Source organism: Staurois parvus, unplaced genomic scaffold (assembly GCF_062004578.1).
Source record: "Staurois parvus isolate SC_StPar_1 unplaced genomic scaffold, SC_StPar_1.0 ptg000155l, whole genome shotgun sequence".
NCBI lineage: Eukaryota > Metazoa > Chordata > Amphibia > Anura > Ranidae > Staurois > Staurois parvus.
The window spans coordinates 22,846,508-22,866,490 of NW_028317951.1; the positions used below are offsets into that span (position 1 = coordinate 22,846,508).

A 19,983-nucleotide genomic window follows, 5' to 3' on the forward strand; every position below is an offset into this window, starting at 1 on the left:
GCAGTCCATTAGTTCAGAATTTTTTTTTCCTGTTTTCTGCCTCTAAAACCTAGGTGCATCTTATGGTCAGGTGCGTCTTATACGGCGAAAAATACGGTAACTTGGCATAAAATAATTTATTTGCATTTAATTGTAATGGTTCAAAGAATGTTTGGAAAAATGTTCGGCCCTCCACCATGTTCACTTCATCCAATCTGGCCCTCTTTGAAAAAAGTTTGGACACCCCTGCTCTACAGTGACTTGATTCGTATTTACTTTACACTGGGTTGATTCGATAGCTTATCTCGGTAGATTCGGTGGAACTACAAGTAAACACACACAACAGTTTTTACATACAGATCTACTTGCACTGCTAAACAATAGAGGAACACATAAGTGCATTAAATACCTATTCAGCCTTCTCTGCTTCCATAAAGCTTCTCTGACTGGAACTTGTCTGTTTCCTCTTCTGTCTGATGAGCAAGTATACTAACTCTTAAAGGCATATTTTCCTTTTCTGCTTCTGCTAGCACAATGAATATATAAATGTCATATAACATTCAAAGACATAAATTACAGCAATGATTCTGCTTTTGGATTTAACATATGCACATATACACTGTACTGAGGTTATTGGCAGGTTTGGTATACACATATATGTGAACCATATTAGCAACCTAGGACCGGTCTTAGCTGGCCAGCTACACAGCACTTCTGTATTTCTCACCTAGACGAGAATGATGTTCGCACCCTCCAACCCTCTCCAGATGTGAAAATATGCCTCAATGTTTCTGGACCCGGCAGAGCCCTCCAGCACACCTGTGCATGCACAAGGAAAGGGTGCTATGGAAGTTCAAAAACTGTCTTTTTATGCATGTGTGGAACATTCCCTGTGTGTGTGCAGATATTATAAAGGACTCTACCAGGGCCTGAACATACCAGAAATATGAAAATGGTGGAGCCAAACAAAAGGGGACTGGAGTTTCCTAAAATTCCTCTAATTGTTTTCCTCCCCCCAGCCTAAAACTTAAATGCAGCTTTTTAATGGGAGAAAGTGGGTACCTTTTTGACAGGTACCCAATCCTTCTTCCTTATTCCTCAATTAGATGACAAATCTATCATCTCGGATTGCCCCCCACCGTCCTCATGCTCTTGGGACATGTCACATATCACAAGAGGCTACAAGACCAGTCTCACAGAACTGCTTAACCTCCTGTATGTGCGGCGGGGACCCAGCTGTGAGACATCCGGAAGTCACATCTGGATCCCATGTCCAAGCTGGTGGCACCGGCGAATCAAAGTCTGGTGAAGAATCAGCTCCAGGGAAGACATTGCCAAACTCCATGAACTGGTAAGTACCTGTTTTTTGAAAGTCAATAACCACAGTATTTATAGCTGCTGACTTTTAACTTTCAGGAAAATGAGTGAAGTTCCTCTTTAATTAAACCAAAAAAGACCATACTGAAGGTTTGCTCAGAATTAGAACATAGGAGGTAAACACGATATTTGCCTAGGCTGGAAATGTATCTCTCCCTAATTAAATGTTTAAAAGTTTTTCTTGTCCTCAAGTCTCAGGAGCAGTCAGTGTGTAGGTCGGTGGAAGAACGAGGGGAAGGTCTACCTCTTTCAGTAGTTTTGATCATTCTTGTCATTCAGCCAGACTGAACATTTTCATGCATTTTCCACATTCGCTGCTCAAACCTTCTTATACCACAGGGATGATTTCACTGAACTGAAAAAAAGAAAAATTCCCACCCACTTTTAAAAGGATCATCCCATGTGAAATGCTGGATTAGGCATATCACTGTACGCCTAACAGGCAGCCTATTGCAATATTTATTAAAAACAGAAGCAGCGTGTCAATCAGAGGCACAGAGACTCCAACTAGCACATGCTGTAACACACGATGCTACGTTAACAGAGCTTCAGACAACTCACTTTAAGCATGGCTGTCTAGGATGCCTTGCATCCTCCTTGTCCTTCTAAACTATTTCAGACATTTTGAGCATGGAGCATAAAGCCATGACTTAGCTGTGGTTGTGACATTAATAGCACCCCCCCCCCAAAAAAAAAGAAAGGCTTGGATACAAGATCTAATGAACGCTGTACAAAACAGGATCACTGCTGGTGGCAGTTTGGAGGATTATGCTGAATCTCTGCCAGAAAATTGGCTTTTGTGACTGAAGAGAATGTGATATCTTAACACAGGTAAGGATTGCATGCAAACACAAAAGAATCTGTTGCTCGATGCTATAGATGTATTTCTAGCTGGCAGAGGCAAGCGTGTGCACGCAAGCTAACAGGCAATAATGAGAAAAGAGAAAATGTCTGCTTACATTCTAATATAAAATTTGGTTTGGAATAAGCAGAAATGTCTTGAGGACAAACAGGCTTGTGTGGTGGGGAGGGCACAGTCTTCCTGATTTCCCAAGGAACAGGATGCAAAGAGGTCATAGAGAAAACACTTGGCTTATCTTCTGTGTCAGCTGGCTTGTTGGAAGTGAAGATGGGGTGTGTTGTGTGAAAGTGGGAATCCTGAAGCTGAGAGAGACACAGGCTGCCAGCTCTGAAACCTGTAGATAAGGACGCTGATATTGTTGGCATGCTTGCATACTGTAAGTGTGATCAATGGTTTCATGGGAGTGGGACTGCTTTATAGATTTTTAATTCACCCATGCATCTAAAAAGGATCACGTATTCCTTCATCCATTGTCTTTAAAAAAAAAATGTCATTGTTACTACTGTGAATATTTGGCCAGATTTGCAGCCTTTAGAAATAGAATGTTAAAAATGGATCAGCAGAAGTCTAGCTAGCTGCCAGCAGCAACCTATTACGTAGATCAGGCTGTTAGTAACACTGGTCACACAGGAGTTAAACTGAGACAGAATACAAAATGTTACTGAAGCATGTTAAATATTCACATTGTAAACAAAGGAGGGCTATTCAGTATGAGTAATTTCCCTATGTCCTTGTGCTTGCATTTCACTTTTGCTATAGGCGAATCATTATTATAAAATAGAATATTCAAGACAGTAGTTAATTGTTTGTTTTTTTGCTTTTTAATTTTCGCTGCGACCGTGTAAGTATATTATGATTTTTATGGAAATTAAAAGACACCATTAGTGACCTATAGAATGGATGTCAAGAAGTCAGGGTGATTGTCAGCCTCATTATTTAGTATTAGAGAGTAATGTAACCCCTCAACAGGCTAATAATGAACATCACAGCTAAGCCTTCTTCTGTAATAGGAGTCTGGAGGTGTTAAGCATTGCCATTAGTTTTATTCGGAATTGTGATTTCTCCCCAAGACACCTATTTCCATCACAGTGCCTCAATAAATATATTTTTATTAGCTGTTTGATTTTGCTTTTATGAATGAAATATGTTTTAGATTGCATAAAAATTTTAATACATAAGGAAGAAAAAAGTACTATTAGTGCGCAATGGGTTGCACATTAACGTCTTGTGTCTTATAATAGGACTTTTCTATATTTTTAAATAATAGACTGCTAAAAGTAGACTTGACCCAGTGCCTTTCTTATTATGATGATCAACAGGCAGCTGTGCCTGCAGCAGTGGTAACTAGTAGGTGTGGTGTCCTCTGGATTCATGGAATGGGGGCAAAGTTTACAGGCATAGTAGAATTTCAAGAAATGTTATTTATTCCAAAGCATTAGCTGGCTTCCATTTACTGCTTCTATAGCAAGATGTTCACTAGAAGCATCAAGATATACTTCATACCACTAATGCATAATAGTCATTACATCGACATGTGATGCCTTTGGTTACCCAACATGTCTTGTTATTTACATTGAAATTAAAAATATGTACCAAATTAACTCATGTGACTTCCTAGGCAGGGCTGCAGTTACGGACAGGAACAATGACTAGTCTAGGCAAGGTAAGAGTCTCATCGAGGTGGTGCCTTCTGGGGTTACTTGGGGGATGTTCTGACCACCAAAAGCATCTCTGATATTACTGAGACAATATCCATTTGGAAAATGTTCATTGAAAAAGTAGTACTGCAGGCAAAGGTGGACATGTGTGAGGCTAAGGTTAGGGTCAATGCTAGAAGGGTGGCAGCAGAAGTGCACAACTAGATGAAGTAAAGATGTAGAATACACAGATACTAGAATCATGATAACAAATTTGGAATTAGTGGAATCAATCTCTCTCTCTAGCTAGCTAGCTATTGTATCTATCTATCTATCTATCTATCTATCTATCCATCTATCTAACCTTTTCCAGTCAAAATTATTTGTTACCTTCTCCATTTTTTTAAATCCCCATTTATCAATGAAGAGATGATAATCTGAAAATCTTTATGAAAACACCATGTAGGGTAACAACTAACATTAGTCAATTGTACACTTTGCATATGCTTTTCAGTAGAATTTTATCTGTAAACAATTCTGTAGATCAGGGATGTCAAACTAGTGGCCCTCCAGCTGTTGCAAAACTACAAGTCCCATCATGCATCTACCTTTGGGAGTCATGCTTGTAACTGTCAATCTTGCAATGCTTGTAGTTTGGCAACAGCGGGAGGGCCGCCAGCTTGATACTTGTGCTGTAGATGATACTTGTATACCTTTAAAACCATCAGCCATGTTGATTTTCATGCTCACCTTTGGCCAGGGGCCAACCTCCTAAACACACAAACACACACAAAACTTTACCCCACCCTCCACTAACTAATCACACAAGTAAACTGATAAAAAAAAGGCAAAATTCGTACCCGATTCTCTGGTCATGTGACTCACCAGGTTTAGAAACGTCTTTTTTTGGACTGCAAAGTGGGAAAAGGCCTTGTTCAAATGCTTATGTCACTACCTGGTGACATGGACACTTCACATTGGTTGATGATAATCTCACTGAAGACTTCAGTGGTAATGTGATTATTTCATGACAATGGTTGGTGGCTGTCCTGAACTTTATTCCTGGAAAGTTACTACAGATCAGGGGCGGACTGACAACTCATGGGGCCCCCGGGCAATAGGGGATCCATGGGGCCCCTGTGTCCTTGCCCAAACTCAAAAAAGACTATGAAAAAGGTACCAGTGGCATCTCATGGGGCCCCCTACTGACCCAGGGCCCTCAATAGGGGATCATGGGACACCTGTGTCCTTGTCCAAACTCAAAAAAGCCTATGAAAAAGGTACCAGGGGCATCTCATGGGGCCCCCTACTGACCCCAGGCCCTCGGGCAGTGCCCGAGTTTCCAAATGGTCAGTTCGCCCCTGCTACAGATGCTTAGGTGACAGAGAACTTAGATGAGTTAAAAAGAGCTTTAAAAGATTTGTGTTTTAATAAAGTTTATGGGCCGGGGGGAGTGATTTTAAAATTTGACCTAAGATGGGCTTTAACACACTTTCATGCTTATAGTATATGTGACCTCAGCAGAAGTATATTGCCAGAATTATTCCCTCAAAAAACCCTGTCCTCCTTTCACTTTTACTTTCTTCTTTCCCATATTTTACTTCACATTAACCCATACCTACAAATTCACACAGTTGAAAAGTACTTTATCTTCATATGACAGACATTTTAGGAATGGCATAAAGGCACATTATAGCTTTGTCCTTCTCATTCTATGTCTTCTGCCTCTGTGAGTCTTAACAGTGGTTATGTGTTATGCCAATACAAGCCTGTTTCTGATTGAAAACTGTAAGGCTTTGTTAAAGGACAGCAGGACTTTACCATAAATAGCACATAGTCTAGGGTATGAGTCAACAGAAAACTAGGTAGCACCATTTACAGAATTTACAATTATATTTACCTTTTTTTAAATTGATTTTCAATCTCAGATGTGAAAGGAGATTGTTGTTGGTAGGGAACTGCAAGGCTCTATGCACAGTAAGGCGATATTAAAAGCAATTAAAAACAAAATATATGTTATACATAGCTGCTCTGTGCAGTGGTTTTTGCACAGAGCAGCCCTGATCCTCCACTTTTCAGGTTCCCCAACAGTGCTCGTGGCCCCTCCGTCCTGCTAAGTGCCCCAGAGCAAGTAACTTGTTATGGGGGCACCTAAGCAGGCTCACTCACAAGCCACTGCTCTGCATCTCCATTCACACATGTAGTTGCAGCTCGGCCCCTCCCCTCTCACTCTCCATTTGCTCACTGGCTGTGATTAACAACGGGAGCCAATGGCTCCCACTGTTTTCTCAGCCAGAGTGGATGGAGAGTCCCCAGAGAGCCTAGGCTCTTGTGCACATCGTTGGATCATGATGAGGCTCAGGTAGGTATTGGGGTGGCTGCTGCACACAGAAGGTTTTGACAGTTTTTCACCTTCACTCATAGTCTACATGAAGGTAAAAATCTTTGGGCCTTTACAAACACTTTAAAATGGAACATCACTCCTCCTCTAGGTATTTTTTTTTCTTGTGGTTAAAACCTATACTGCTGGTTTTGATTAAAGAATGTACTCACACAGCCAATGAGTCCACAATTTTCTGCTGCAAACTTCCCTTTCACTGCAGCACTCCATGTTCTATGCCACCATCTTCCTGTCATCAGTGAGCCAGCCTCTCTTCCAGGTTCTCCCCCTGATGGTACGCTGCAATGCATGCACAGTGTACATGAGACTGTGTGCCTCAAATTGACCAGAAGCCTCTTGAGATGGATGGTGTGGATATCCCAGGAGGTTTTTTAAAGAGGAAGGATATTATTCTGGCTGAGGAGAATAAAGGCAGAACAGCCATCCAAATTTCAATAAAGAGCCATTGGGAGAAGGAAGTTTTATTTTGATTTAGTGTGATATTGTAACAGGAGGTGAAGAAGGATATGCAATGCGTGTAAAGAGCATGAAAGTCCATTTTAAGTGTCAGCAGTCATCTTATTGTGTAAGGTTTTTAATTGGTGGACTGTGTAGTCCAATGTACAATGTCAGAAACATGCAGTAAATAGCCTCCAAAAGCATGCAATATTTTCAGTGTTCACAGTCATATTTATGTGACACGGTTGACTGTAACAAAAGAAATGACACGGCTTAAGAAAGGGGTCATCATTCACTTTTGGTGGGGGCAGCATGGTTTATGGGGCAGCACATATAAAAGGTAATATTTCTATGCCCCATTCCATTGGGATCAACCTGAACAACAGTCTCTGCAGAGTTAATGAGACCCGCAACACACAACATAACCTTTGGCTATTTGTTCAACCTTGATGTCAGGGAGAATATGGAGCGGCAGCAATAATGAAAAAAGATTTCCTATTGCATATTATTGTGCATAAAATTGTATGTTTTCATGTATATCTTTCCAAGCCTGCAAGTTGGGAACATCTAAAGTTGTATGATGTCAGCTTAGAAGCAACTCACTGGTTCATAATCATTGACCAAAGATTTTGCTTCAGTGTGCCCTTTGAGACCCATATATTCCTCACTGGGCACCACCATCTTGCCTCTCATACAGCATAAGGAAGGTGAAACCAGGTTATCATTCACAGCCTGCACATTAAAGACACCTCAGTTCTTCCTGTACCAGTATTGTGTCACTGCTCTCTGCATATATCAGTGGCCAGGGAAGTTGTTAGAGGTGGCGATGTGGGATTAGCTGCTGAATTTTGATAAAAAGTCCAAACTATCTAATCAGCAACAATTTAATCTGTTTAGGCTGCATGTTTGGGAAGCATTTGATAGAGTAGATTAAGAAGGTACTCCTATGATAATACGCTGGAGGAGCTGAAAGGTTCTCTTTTGCGTCAATAAAACATCTATTTCTCGAGTAAACATTGATTAGTTGAATCCTCTGAACGGGTCTCTCCATGTTATTTGGTTTAATGTTATCTTACATGCATATGTTTTTTCACCTTTGAACTGGATGGCTCATTTCCTAAAACAGAAAGGGATGTATTAATGTTGAAGACAGCTACAGTGACGTGCACAGTATACTCTTGCTTGCATAATGGTGTATTTTATCTTACTATTATTATTAATATTATTATTATACAAAACTTACAGTCAGGTCAATAAATATTGGGACATCGACACAATTCTAACATTTTTGGATCTTTACACCACCACAATGGATTTGAAATGAAACGAACAAGATGTGCTTTAACTGAAGACTGTCAGATTTCATTTGAGGGTATTTACATCCAAATCAGGTGAACGGTGTAGGAATTACAACAGTTTGCATATGTGCCTCCCACTTTTTAAGGGACCAAAAGTAATGGGACAGAAAAATAATCATAAATCAAACTTTCACTTTTTAATGCTTGGTTGCAAATCCTTTGCAGTCAATTACAGTCTGAAGTATGGAACGCATAGACATCACCAGACGCTGGGTTTCATCCCTGGTGATGCTCTGCCAGGCCTCTACTGCAACTGTCTTCAGTTCCTGCTTGTTCTTGGGGCATTTTCCCTTCAGTTTTGTCTTCAGCAAGTGAAATGCATGCTCAATCAGATTCAGGTCAGGTGATTGACTTGGCCATTGCATAACATTCCACTTCTTTCCCTTAAAAAACTCTTTGGTTGCTTTTGCAGTATGCTTTGGGTCATTGTCCATCTGCACTGTGAAGCGGCGTCCAATGAGTTGTGAAGCATTTGGCTGAATATGATCAGATAATATTACCCGAAACACTTCAGAACTCATCCTGCTGCTTTTGTCAGCAGTCACATCATCAATAAATACAAGAGAACCAGTTCCATTGGCAGCCATACATGCCCACGCCATGACACTACCACCACCATGCTTCACTGATGAGGTGGTATGCTTAGGATCATGAGCAGTTCCTTTCCTTCTTCATACTCTTCTCTTCCCATCACTCTGGTACAAGTTGATCTTGGTCTCATCTGTCCATAGGATGTTGTTCCAGAACTGTGAAGGCTTTTTTAGATGTCATTTGGCAAACTCTAATCTGGCCTTCCTGTTTTTGAGGCTCACCAATGGTTTACATCTTGTGGTGAACCCTCTGTATTCACTCTGGTGAAGTCTTCTCTTGGTTGACACTGCTGGGCACAGGTAGGTGGCACTTCTGGGCACAGGTAGGTGGCACTGCAGAGTGGCACAGGTGGGTGCACTGCTGGGCACAGGTGGGTGCACTGCTGGGTGATCTGCTGGGCACAGGTGGGAGGAGCTAGTGGGCGCATTGCTGGGCAAGGTGGGCGGAACTTACGGGTGGCACTGCTGGGCACCGATCATCAGGGCACTGATCATCAGTGCCCTGATGATCGGTGCCGATCCCCGCTCTGACAACTGCCGGTTCTCGGCAGTACTTGCCTCACGATCTGACAGCGTGAGGAAAGTGCAGCCGAGAACCGGCACTTGCATTTCCCTGTGATCAGCGTGTCATTGGACACCGCTGATCACGTGGTAAAAGGCCGCTGTGATTGGCCTTTTACCACATCACGTGATCACGGAGATCGCTGGGTGCGCGCCCCCTGGGGCGTGCAGGAGAGCGCGTTCTGGGAGGACGTCATATGACGTCCACTCAGAACTGGCCGGCCGCAGTGCAGCCGTCATTCGGCTATCTGCGGTCGGCAGCTAGTTAAAAATTCAGCTTCCTGTGTTGCATTTCCTCCCCCAGTTTATTAATTGGATAATTAATCAGAATTGTCATCTCTGTCCTTTTAGCAGAAAAGTGATCCAGGAAGCAATATAACTGAGGGTAAGAAGAGCAACATCCTTACAAAAACCGTTGCTTACAGTGATTTATATTAAAACTGAACACTGAGTTGATGTCAGGTTATTTCATGTAAGTACTCATAATAGACACAATTTTGAAAACAGTAAGGGAAGAAAAGGAGGCGACAGCTAGGTGCAATATGTATGTAAGATGCTTTATTACAAGTGGTTAAAAACACTCACAGAATAGCTGAAATATAAGAGCTTGTTGGGTAGTGGGTCCTCCGCTTATTCCTTTGCAGGGTCCGCCGCTATCATCCAGGCTAGGGAGATGGTGGAGTGTGAATGGTACACCCTGTGGACATCAGGAAGTGCACCGGAACCACGGGTGGAGGAGACATCACTGGACGGAGGAGTGGATCGGGAGCAGTGTCAGGCTACACGCTCAGAGCTGCTTGCGCCTTCTAGAGGCCGATTGTAATAAAGCATCTTACATACATATTGCACTTAGCTGGCCCCTCCTTTTCTTCCCTTACTGTCTTCTCTACAGAGCTGGTCACACTCTGCGGATGGCTGCCATTTGTGTTTTATTGGAATTTGTGAGACCTAAGGACCTTCAAGGACTTTGTAGGATAAATAAGGACCTATAAGGACTCTTTTATTTATTAATTTATTGTTTGTATTACGCATCAGGCTGTTTTTGGGCTATTGGTCCTGATCTCAAGCCAGATAATATACTGCCTACCATTTTGAAAACTGCACCTCCTGAAAATGCTAAAGTGACCATACCCAAACACTAGAGAAAGGTACTCTTGACACCACTATGCATTATAAAGGTAAAAGAAGGAATTTCTGATATACTGCCACCATCCCGATATGACTGTATAAATTATGGAAAAAGAATCCTATACCAATGGGACTTTTCAGGCATCATACATAAAATGTGTAAACTCTTTATTTGTCAAAATTTCTTTAAAATTGTGGTACAACACACCATTGTTGCAAAACAGTTATATTGTACATTTTACCATAATACCATTAAAGAATGTTATACATAGATTAAACAGTGTTCCTGGTTAATTACAGAGAAAATTCCAATGCGCTTCGTAGCTATATAGCTCCTTCCTCAGGGATATCAGACACTGTGTATAAAGGTGATACAGTCTGTCAGATTGAAAATACAATTATTAATTACATATCGTATACAAGAAAAAATATATTTGTATAGTTCCAGATGTGTAAATATACTCACAATATAAAGGAACCCATGATGTAAATGAATTTTCAGTTATAAATTATTATACAAAGTGTCTGATATCCCTGTGGAAGGAGCTACATAGCGCCGAAATGCGTTGGTATTTTGCAAAAACATCTCTGTAATTAACCAGGATCACTGTTTAATCTATGTATAACATCCTCTAATGGTAATATGCTAAAATGTACAATATAACTGTTTTGCAACAATGGCGTGTTCTGCCACAATTTTAAAGACATTTTGACAAAAAGTTTACACATTTTATGTATGATGCCTTCAAAGTCCCATTGGTTTTTTTTCCAGAATTTATTTATGCATTACACAAGTATATATTTTTAAAGACTTGTACCTGTATGTATAAAACATATTAGTCTTTCTCAAGAAAAATATTTTCATTTAACATAAATTAAACAAAAATGAAATAGATATTCAGAAAGGTAAAGAGCAAAGCAAAAAATGCAATAACTAACAAAAACAATCTGAAATCATTTTTGAATACTTGCAAATTCAGTGAACTGGAATATGATTGGCTGTTCTGGAATATTATCCTCATTATTGCACTACCTTATTGAAGATGCCTAATATTTTGACCACCTATATACAGTTCCAAAATAAAAATTGCAGGAAGCATTGTAACAGTTGTTGGCGAGAATAGTGAAACATTAAGCTGTACTATACTGTTTCTATTTGAAACCTTGGATGTAAGCAGAGAAGTCAGCACAAATAAGTAGCAAAAATGTCCCTGGATAACCAGATAGAACGAGTGTAAACAACTGACAATAGTCTATTCTCAACTTATGGTGTTATTTACTGTATTTCCAATGTCAAGCCTTCAGTAACTCGTGTGTGCATGAGTAATGTCATACTAAAACCAGAAAATATAGATGGACTACAGAACACTGAGCCAGGCTAATAACCCCTAATGTGTGGCAGTCTTGTGGGAGTTTGTTGCAATATAACTACTCACTCATTTCTACATCAGAAAGTAAGGGTTTATTGTACATGGTATTTTTAAATGGGAAAATATAAAGATTTTTGGTCATACTTTTTTCAGTTTTTTTGTTCATAATCTAATGTTCAGTATTTTTGTTAAATACTGTATAACTATACAATATTAATTTTACAAATAAATATTTAGAATTGAAGTTAGGGAATTAAAAAAACAAACATACATACTCACCTAGGTGGATGCAGCATCGGTCCGATGCAGCATCTGTCCCCTTTGGCCTCTACACTGAGAACTGAGTGATCAAAGACTGCTGATCGCTCAGTTCTCAGTCTTCAGTGAGCAGAGTGCCTGTCATCTCTCTGTGCTCTGCCACTCCAGCGCTCACCGCACAAAAAAAAAAACAAAACAAAATCAAAAAAGAAAAAACCCCTCCCCTCAAAAAAAAAATTCCACTCAGTCTTTTTCTGCCATCACTTTTCTGTGTTTCTATGTAGGGGATGAGAGCAGCTGGCTGAGAGTCTCAGTGTCACGCTGAGTCGGGATTTCTTTAGGTCCTGGGCCATCTCAGTGACATCAGCCGACAGAGGAATTTAGCCCTCTGTCTGCTGAATACAGGTCACTGGAGTGCAGAACAAAGTGCACTCCTGTGACTTAGAGAAGTATGGTCAAAAGAGCTTTGGCCCTATTTCTCCTTTAATACTTTGCAAATTATTACCAGAGCACTATGAGTTATCAAAAGAGACAGCATAGTAAAAGCAACTTGGTTCACACCTATGCAATTTTTAGTGTGTTTTGCATCTTGCAGAAATTCTCCACATTAATTTACATAGTTTCCTATAGATTTAGTTCACATCTGTGCATTTTCATCTAGTGCATTTTTGGAAAGGGTCAGGGACTGTGTTTTGCGTGTAATAAAACTTCAATGGACCCACACCAAAAATGCTAGTTTTGTGTGTTTTTATTGGCTAATAGCAAAGTATGACAGTTCTGTTCATGCAACGTTATACTCTCTAGCACTCAAGTAGTATCAAAGTCACATCGAAGTTGCATCAATGCAGGATTTCTTTTGTGTTCAAAGTCAAATTATGGAGTTAGGGTTAAGGACTAGGATTAGGGTTAAATGTTAGGTTTAGGGTTAAGGGCTAGGGTTAAATGTTAGGGTTAAGGGCTAGGGTTAAATGTTAGGGTTAAGGGCTAGGGTTAGGGTTAAGGGCTAGGGTTAGGGTTAAAAGTTAGGGTTAAGGGCTAGGGTTAGGGTTAAATGTTAGGGTTAAGGGCTAGGGTTATGGTTAAACATTAGGGTTAGGGTTAAGGGCTAGGGTTAAATGTTAGGGTTAAGGGCTAGGGTTAGGGTTAAATGTTAGGGTTAAGAGCTAGGGTTAGGGTTAAATGTTAGGGTTAAGGGCTAGGGTTAGGGTTAAACATTAGGGTTAGGGTTAAGGGCTAGGGTTAGGGTTAAATGTTAGGGTTAAGGGCTAGGGTTAGGGTTAAATGTTAGGGTTAAGGGCTAGGGTTAGGGTTAAATGTTAGGGTTAAGGGCGAGGGATACGGTTAAACATTAGGGTTAGGGTTAAGGGCTACCCTTAACCCTAACCCTGGCCCTTAACCCTAATCCTACCATGCAACTTTGGACACATAAAAGTTCCTTCACTACTACGCAGCACCTGCATAGATGGGAACTTAGCATAATGCAGGTCATGCATGTCTCGACACATTTTCTTTTCTTTGTTTTGTAATTCAATGGTAACACCATTGATTTCAAAATTTGACTAACATAGCCTTTAATTTCACCTCATGTTGCTACAGAAAATAATTTTTATGGTCAAGCATTTTCTTGCTCATTTCTTTTTCAGTTATATTTCTTACACGATTCTTCCATCATTGATTAGAAATTTGTTTGATTTGAAAACATTTCCAACATGTCCGATCACTCAAATTCGATGGTCGCTAGAAAATCAGCCATTGCTGTGGCCCACTAATGATGCAAAATTCGAACGAAAATTCTTAGAAAAGATTTTCGAAAGAACATTCTTTCAAAATTCAACCTGTGTATGGCCGGCTTAAGGGTTCATTCACACTTGCAAATGCACCCACACTGATTAGTTGTGAGAACCCCAGCAGAGGTTGTTAAGATGAACTGTGAGAAGCAGCCCCGTTTTAGGCAAAAGGAGGCTACTGGCTCTTGCAGTTAATTGCTGACACTCGTATGTACTCACTCATGCAGCTATGATTTGCAAGTGATCGGCCATGGACACAGGCTGCCTTTGCCTGTGATGGATCACTGCATAAATGATCACATGTGAGTTGTTGCGATTAGCTGTGAGAGCTGGCAGCCTCTCGTTAATTTCAATGGGGCTGCCTCTCGCAGATATTCACAGGAGCCCCTGCTGGGGTCACAGTGCGGGGGCATTCACAGGTATGAATGCACCCTAAAGCTAAGGCTGTCTGACTAAAATCTTGGATGTAGCCATCTGATAAGTCAGTGGGATGAATCATTCAGCTGTATGTGTAAATGTTAGCTGGAGTTATTGATCACTGTGAAAACAGGATTTTCAGCAGGGGGGTAGAGCCGGCCATACATAGATTGAAATTCTGCCAGTTCAGCAAGGACTGGCCGAGTTTTGATCTTTGTAAGGACACTGTGGTTCTATAGAAGTTGATCTATCAATGGACTTCTGCAAAACCAACCGATCAGCTGAATATTGTATTCTGATGGCAGGTAAGTCTCCCCACTATCAAAATACAAAGACACAGCAGGTAGGATTCCTCCATCCACATCAAATGGGGGAATCGAGTCAGGTTTTTTTTGTTTAATCTAATGGTTCAATGAAAAAATATATATGGGGTTCCTAAAAAGAAAGTGAAAAACAGATGAAAAAGATACTGAAGCTACAGCTGTTAGCTGAATATTTGACTATACAATATTCAAATGCTATGTTTTATAGGTACTGGATTGAGGGCGGTTCACAACACAGTTTTGTGATCCAGATCCATTTCTGCATGCCCTGTTTTGATGCGTTTCTGATGTGTTCCAATGCATTTTTCCCCCCTTTTTTGCCAGAGTTTACTGGAATTGGTTGTTAGGAGCAGGTACCTGCCAGTGTCCTCCTCCAGGACAAAGTCCTGCTGTTTCAGGTCCCAGCCTATTTATATACACCTCAGCCCCTACCCATTCTTTCCCTTATGGATTGGCTGAGACTGTGTAAATATTCAGGTCCAGGGTTTGCCTCTTCCAGCCCACTACATTCTGCAATTCACTAGAAGGAAGTAGTTGAGCCTGCAACCCAAAACAGCCATCAAAAAGTAATCAAACTCTGCTCAACTGGCTACAGAGGAGCCAAAAAACTAAATTTTCCTTAATCCTACTAGCAACCTAACTAGGAGGGTGCTACAGCAGAAAGCACTGACTCATTAGTAACATTTGTGTAGGCAAAAAACAGGTAGTCTTCTCTTCTGATAAGGAGCAAGCTAGTTTTTTCTACAGTCCATATTATTTGTAAAGTACGTCCTGCTTTTCATAATAGTACTAATATTATATTTAGCATATTCAGTTTCTTACTTTTAGTACAGCACGGAACTTGCCCAGTTTTACAAACATCCCTTGGTGGGCTTTAATTTTATATAATATGCTATTTTTTATTATAATATGCTATTTGCATATGTAAAGAGTTACCTTAAAACATGTTAAACCTCATTTCCAAGAGCTCAAAGACAAAGAGAAAATGTATGGGAAATTTTCTGCTACTTACAACATTTATGGCACTTTTTATTTTTGTAAAATTATTTTCTCAATCTGTCTAGAATTTTCAAATGATTTAATAGGCACTAACTTTAGCAGAAGGATACTAATTGATCTTTTTTTTTGTTCTTCTCCAGATATAAATGACCTTCTCTGTGCTATTCAAAAGACCTGAATTGTAAGATCTTCTGTTGCTCATTTTGTTGGAGAAGAATATTATTTTCTAGAACTCTATCAGAGAAAATGTATATTGTCTGAAAAAAAAAAATCATTGTGTTATTTTTGCAGTACAGGTGAAGCATCTGAATGACTGAAGTATATCAGCTTAGACCAATAATCTAAAACACAGACACTCTGTGGTGGGTGATTTAATGGCAGCTGTTGTAGCCCTGTCAAATTTTATGGCTAGAGTGAATTTAGTTTTTTTCCATTTGTCCAGTTTCAACCAGCTACTTTTCTTCTGAAAATGTTTAACTGCTTCTGTTTCAGAGGACAGTATTTCCAATTATGAAGCTAGCAAAACACAGAGTGAAAAGAGTGAATGGGGTATAATTAGATAAATGACTTCTGCAGACCTCTCCTACTCCAGTTTCAAAAGCATTCTTCAACTATGTTCCTCAAAATCACTAAGCTAAAAGCACCTGTTCCTTGTATATCTGGGAAGGCATTTTTGAAACTAATAAACACAGTAAAGCTGTGTATACACAGCTTTTTTGTTCAACCAGCGGCTTGAATGAAAAAATACTCACAGTTCCCCATATCTACACATGTGATATGGATGCAGGGATCTCCCCTGCTGCGCTATTATATTCTGAAATCGGGGACTGTCCCTCACCCCCCGGTCAGAATACACAGGTCAGTGCTACAGTCATTGGCTTAGTGCACTATTGATGCTGGTTTTCCAGAAGAACTGCTCAACAGACTCTGATCATTAGACTAATAGAAGAGAGAGAGAGGTGCGCCAGACTAAGTGCAGTAAAATTATAACAGTTTATTGCACACAAGATATTAAAAACTCACAAGACGTGGGTAAGTATCAGGCATCAAGTATAAGGAGGAGGACATCATCTGTGCTGCACATCACGGGCGGATGGCATGCCCGCCCTGAGCATGGTTCTTCCCTGCACCGCGACTCCCGGTAACTGCGCCTGCCGTCCTCGCTCCTTCCTGTGGGACCTGCCTAGAGTGGCAGCCGTTAAATACTCTGGCACTGCAGCCATCCGCCCGTGATGTGCAGCACAGATGACGTCCTCCTCCTTATACTTGATGCCTGATACTTACCCACGTCTTGTGAGTTTTTAATATCTTGTGTGCAATAAACTGTTATAATTTTACTGCACTTAGTCTGGCGCACCTCTCTCTCTCTTCTATTCCTCTACTACAGAGTCTGGTTTACTCTAGAGAGTGCAAGCCTCACGACAGTGTCTACATTGCAGGCTTTGTATATATATATATATATATATATATATATATATATATATATATATATATATACTGTGTGTATATATATATATACACACACATATATATATATATATATATATATACCATCTACTCCAACCCAGTACTGTCTGCACCACAAGTCCTCTTCCCCCCTCCCCCCTCCTCTTACTACTCAAGCTGCGCAATCCACTTTGTACTCCCATTACTATATATAATCATATGCCTCACCTCGTTTTATTGCGTCCTTTTTTTCTAAACTGAACTAACTTTATATTTCGTCTAAGACTTTCTGGGGGAACTCCATACCCACCACCACCTCTCTTGCGCCAATTACATCTTCTGTTTGTCTGATCATTAGACTGGCTTCTGTTCAACAGACAGCAGTACACACAAGCTGAAATTCTTGATGAACCGGACAAATTTTGATACAGGAATGCTCAGTTTATTTAAAATCCTTACCACTAGCATTTGGTACTGTTCATCTACTGAAAGTTTTTAGAACCACACCTATCTATACCCAGGAAAAAGTATTGACTGAATTTCAAGAAAAGTCCTTCAGCATCTAACTAAGCGGACTGCACATTTTACAATCAAATGTCATTTTACCCTCCAGAGGATTTAACCCCCCCCCCCCCTCCCTTCCTGACCAGGCCATTTTTTTGTGATATGGCGCTGCGTTACTTTAACTGTCAATTGCGCAGTAATGCAACGCTGTACATAAATTATATTTATGTCCTTTTTTCCCACAAATAGAGCTTTCTTTCAGTAGTATTTGATCACCTCTGCAGTTTTTATTCTTTGCGCTATAAACAAAAAAAGACGACAATTTTGAAAAAAAAAACAATATTTTTTTAATTTTTACTATAAAACTTATCCAATAAAAATTTTTTAAAAAATCTAATTTTTTCATAAATTTAGGCCAAAATGTATTCTGCTACATCCCACATCTACAAATGGCGGTATATATACTGGAATTTTTGTTTATTTATTTTATACTAGTAATGGCGGTGATCAGCAACTTATAGCGGGATTGCGGGACTGCAGCAGGCATTTTGACACTGGGTGGAAACTTACTAACTGCCACTCACATCCCCAGTGACACTAATACAGTTATCAGTGCTAATAAAAAGCACTGACAGTGTACTAATGACACTGGGCAGGAAGGGGTTACATTTTGGGCAATCAAAGGGTTAACCGTGTGCTGGGTGTGTTTTACTATGTGTGCTGTTTTATAACTGAAACATGCTGCTTTTTATTTCTCTGCTGCGCAGAGAAATACAAATCAGCATGTCCTTGCTGACAGGAGAGAGACATGTGTTGTTTACATACAGGTCTCTCCCCTGTCAGCTTTACTCGGCGATCGTTGGGTGCTGGTGGGGAATCTCTGGCCGGGACCGAATAATTGACTTCCCTGGCCACCAATGGCAGTGTGGGTAGGGTGGCACCCCCATACATGATTTTGCGCAGCCCTGCCACCCTGTAGCAGAAGTTCTACTATAGGGCATCAGGCAAGTGGTTAAAGTAACCAATAACTATGTGTGTGAGAGCCTACTTGTTTAGAAATAAATTTGATCAATTGCTTGTATAGGTCTTCATACATAGTCATAGACATATAGGGGTTGACTTACTAAAGGCAAATAGACTGTACTCTAGAAGTGCAGTTGCTCCAAAGCTTTGTAAATGAGGGGAAGCTCTGCTGACTTCCACCATCCAATCATGTGCAAGCAAAAAATGCAGTTTTTTTATTTTCCTGGCTGGTGATTGGGTATACGTTGTAAAGTGAAGCTTTAACTCATTTACTAAGCTCTGGAGCAACTGCACTTGTAAACTTCACAGTCTGTTTGCTTTTTGTCAATCAACCCCACAGTCTATCAAAAATGTTAATGATTTTGTACAATTAGAATAAACTGTGTGTGGATAATGTAAACTGTGTGTGATCACTGGGTCCTGTAAAGACATAAATGTTGGCAGGAGAACCCACTAAATCTAGTCATAGATGGATAGTATTTTCTAATGAAAATTCTTAGGAAAGATCTTTGAAAATCCTCAAAATAGGTTAATTCCGCTTGTTTGTCATTTGAAAGATTGAATTTGCTTTTAACATTTTATTTTGGAATGATTGGACTTTACCAAATGACAAACCACATACACTGTTAGGAATTCATCTGTTCGAGAAAAAATTTCCATCCTGGTCTTTTGAATTTTATCATCTTTGCAGTCGAAAACAAACATTGATTTGGGCTCAAAATTGATTTCACTCAAAAATATACCCATCTATGACCAGCATAAGTGTAGCAGGGACCAAGAATCTCCGTGACCAAGGCTCAATGGGTGGGACGAAACACGTCAGAGGGCATGGCCGGAATGAGGGCTGAGGCCAACAAGGACATTCTTTATTCAATCCATGTGGAACGAGCAACGTCCATCTTCCCCGGAGACCAAGAATCTGACACTCCCAGAAGGGTTGGTTTCTAAAGAGTCTTTGGGTGTTGATTTCTCTTCATTGGAGCAGCATGGGAGAGGTATTTACTATCTTCTTTGTAGTAAACATTTAGATTGGCAGTTTGATCTTTGCAACATTAGTCACTTTAAAGGCTTGTTTAGACTTGCGGTTGGGGGTGAAGTGAGTTTTTAGAGCCTTTCAACCACCCCCCTTAAGCTGTAAAGGCAGAGGACATGTGTGTTTGCATTATGTGATGCTTTGCCTCATGCATATGGCAAAAATTGTCTGCCTAATCATATTTAGCTGGCAGTACTGCCACTGAATGTGACGCATTCAAGAATGGAGATTCACTGCAAAGGCAGTGGTAGTGAGGAGGCATCATATCAATTACTTGTCGCCTGTCAAACACCTTTAATCCAAATGCAGGTCGCTTTTCAGGGGTGCTACAATTTAGCCGCATGTCTAAAACCAAACTACAATAAACCTTTCCTATGAGAAACACAGGGGCCGTCACTGCTGACTTCTCAATGCAAAAATGCTAGTGCCTGGCTTGTATACTGATCCTCCAGCATCAATACTTTGCATCACTGACCCTGAACAAGTGAGCTT

The 19,983-nt window shown here is 40.3% G+C and overlaps 1 protein-coding gene across 1 annotated transcript in view; it reads left to right on the forward strand.

Annotated features, from left to right (window-relative positions):
* Positions 1-1,801: 1,801 nt before the first annotated feature.
* The window catches only part of KCNMB2 (potassium calcium-activated channel subfamily M regulatory beta subunit 2), a 577,176-nt gene continuing 558,994 nt past the window's right edge, over positions 1,802-19,983 (forward strand). Inside the window, exon 1 of the mRNA XM_089675536.1 lies at positions 1,802-2,187. The gene's annotated coding sequence lies outside the window, so the exon portion shown is untranslated. The remainder of the gene's footprint in view (positions 2,188-19,983) is intronic.